At 32.6% G+C, this 3076-nt stretch overlaps 1 long non-coding RNA gene across 1 annotated transcript in view; it reads left to right on the plus strand.

Annotated features, from left to right (window-relative positions):
• Positions 1–2298: 2298 nt before the first annotated feature.
• The window catches only part of LOC108369992 (uncharacterized), a 7799-nt gene continuing 7021 nt past the window's right edge, over positions 2299–3076 (plus strand). Inside the window, exon 1 of the long non-coding RNA XR_001848586.1 lies at positions 2299–2443. This is a non-coding gene — a long non-coding RNA (uncharacterized LOC108369992). The remainder of the gene's footprint in view (positions 2444–3076) is intronic.

Here is a 3076-nt window from a genome sequence, read left to right on the forward strand (position 1 = left end):
CGAAAAGGACACGAAAAGATTTTTACACAAATAGGATAAGAAAGCATGTGCAGCTAGATACTGTTTTCGCACAGCAAAGGACCTTGTAAGAGACCCGGTAGAAAACGTTAAAAGTCATGCGGTGGGTTTAGTAGGGAAAACAATTCGTCTCGAGGTCTTTGGCCTTGAAGAAGTGTATCTATTTCCTTAAAATTAAATTTCAAAATAAACGAAGCAATCAATAAGCGCAAGAAACTAGGGGTCTAATATAGTAAAGCTGCATTTTTAGTTTTTACTCTCTGACGGCAGGATTTTTTTAAAAGGACTTGGAAATTTTAGAGATATGCTTATTTCAAAAAATTATTTTTAAAATGCAGTGAAGTGCAAAATAACAATATGAGTACAAAATGAAAAAAGAATTTTGTGGAATTTAAAAAAAAAATATAATAATTTTGGTTCATTTTGGTCTTTTATCAAAATACATTTTTTCTCCTCAACTTACAAGTTTAGAAGGTCGAAATTCCTTAACGTAAAATTTTTTCGAAAATGAATATTGGAATTTTTCAAGGATACTTAAGGATAGGTACAATTTTAAATATAAGTTTTTACTACCAATTCGTCCCTGTGCACCAAATAAATTCATTTTTTCTTATTTTATAGTATTTTCGCTTTTATTTGTTACCCATATTGCTGTTCTATATTTCACTGAATTTTTTAAATAACTTTTTAATTAAATAAAATCTGAGGTTCGAGAGAAAAACCAAAAACGCAGTTTCACTATATTTGGTCATCGAGTGTATTGATTTTTTTTTTGTGCGTAAATTTTACAATCGCAGATAAATACATGAATCAGGAACTCCTATTTATTTAAAACAATATTATTGCACAATCTTATGGTGACTATAAAGAATTTTATGACAAGCATCATTTTAGTGAAAATTCAGTCGGATGTAACCATTGAACTGCATTTAAGAAACATTAAATTTAAATTTCCCTCAATAAGTTTTACTCTAAAAAAAATCTTATATACAAAAATACGATTTTGCAATAAAATTTTGTTTAATCAAATGCTTCACGTCGTATGAATTTGAAAATATTCATCTGTTTTTGTACGTATCAATTTTTCCAATTATTATTATTGCTGCCAATAAGCCAATAAATTTCCAACTGACCAAAGCTGTTTTGCTTTGTAGATTCCCACACATGAAATGTAAACAAGATGGTTGGCTGAAAGAGGCCACAAATGTAGCAGAGCCAGTGTGTGCTTTTTTTGTGTTTAGCTGCCTGCCATTTGCTTATAAATAAAAGTGCATACATTCGCATATTTGTATTTGTACCCAGACCGAATTCGGCTTGAGTCCTGAGCGCCTGATTGTGTTAACGTGCGTGCACTGGGAAAATAAACACAAATCATCTCAGCTGCTTGTCTATGGGTTTTTTGTTCGTTTTTCTTAGATTTATCTATTTGCAGATATACATACATATGTGAACCTACCCAGCTAGCAAAAAATCCGAAAATTGATGTGAAAGGCAGGCAGCTGATAAAATGCGGATTTTTTCCCTCGGTACGAGGGAATGCTTTGACGATCCGTTTTCCCACTAAAGTGTGCGTCAGAATAATATGTACAGACAAACGGCGACTGAGTCTCTTTCCAACTGCATATGCCAACCAAATTAGAGCTTCTTCACACGGCAGCTTTATTAAACGTCGCAAGACCTTATGTTTTTTTTTCTGCCTTGTCCCGTCTCAGGTATTTATTGGATTATTTCAACCCGGGTACATTAACTTGTATTAAGAGTCAATACAGGGTCCAGGATACGTGTTAAAAAATTGCTACAATTTATTCGGAGTTACTATTTTCTCAACATTACTGCTTCGTTAGTCGATAGAAAATTGCTTAGTCCCAGCTGTAGGTCATTAAAAAATAAATTTGATTTCATATCATTAAGAGTCGTTTCTCATGAAGGTTTTAAAATTTATCAGTCTTTTAAACACAAATCTTATTTTGAAACAAGTAAGAAAGTCTAAGTTCGGGCGGAGCCGAACATTAAATACCCGGCGCAAGTATTAAATATATGTTTTTTCACCCTTCCGAAACCTTCCGCTAGATGGTAAGCCGAGGTGTATCAATTTTGAGTAAATTAGCGTCCTTCAATTTCGAAATACTGAAGTTTCAAGCATTTCTTAAATTTACCGTTATATGAGAATCGGCCGTTATTTTAGTCTCTTGCATTAACATTTCAAAGAAGCCTTTTTTGTTTTCCATTATTTTTTTGGTTGATTAATATTATTTTATTAGTTTATCACTTTTAGATATCGACAGCAACTTTGATAAGTTTTTGGAAAATAGTAACAGATATTTTCCAACGTAAAGCGAAGAGCACAATCGAAGGATGTGTAAGCAGAGTGGCACGAAGCGATAAAAGCCAAGACACACAAAACTAAAAGGCATCCACAGTAGCGGTAGAATTTGAACATCTACTACTCGATACTATGACAAGATAATTGGAACTGGTTTATGTGTGTAAATATGTAGCATGTTTGTTTGTAAAGCCGAACATAAATACATACGTGCATATGTATATGCATGGTTGGAGTAAAATTTTGTAGGGTTAAAAACTGGTAGCAGCTGTAATGCAATAGCAGCATCAATTTGTGCTTCCAAATTCTTTACTTTTCTACTGTAAAATAAAGTGTATGTGTTTACATCCAGTGTTTTTAAAAATATATATTAAATTTTTTGTTGCTCCTTCATATATATATATGTTTATATACACTGAAAGTAAGTACAACATATGTATTTATGTATGACGTAACCCACTCACTGACCGAAATGGCCTTTTATCATCCAATAAAATTTAATACATACAACTTGCGAAACGCTGCTACTCAGCCACAGCTGCCACAATTGATCATTTGGGAGCAGTTAAGCTAGCTTTCATTCGTAATTTAAGCTTGCGCAAACCAAGTAACAAAAATAAAAATTGAACCCAACAGTTTATAGACTTTCTTACTTGTTACTTTTACATTTATTTACGTACATATGTACTCTGAAGAAGCTTTAAGTAGCCAACAAAATAGTACTTCAAGAACAAT

The sequence above is a fragment of the Rhagoletis zephyria genome, unplaced genomic scaffold (genome assembly GCF_001687245.7).
Source record: "Rhagoletis zephyria isolate East Lansing unplaced genomic scaffold, Rhagoletis_zephyria_1.1 Rzeph_scaffold_03950, whole genome shotgun sequence".
Classification (NCBI taxonomy): domain Eukaryota; kingdom Metazoa; phylum Arthropoda; class Insecta; order Diptera; family Tephritidae; genus Rhagoletis; species Rhagoletis zephyria.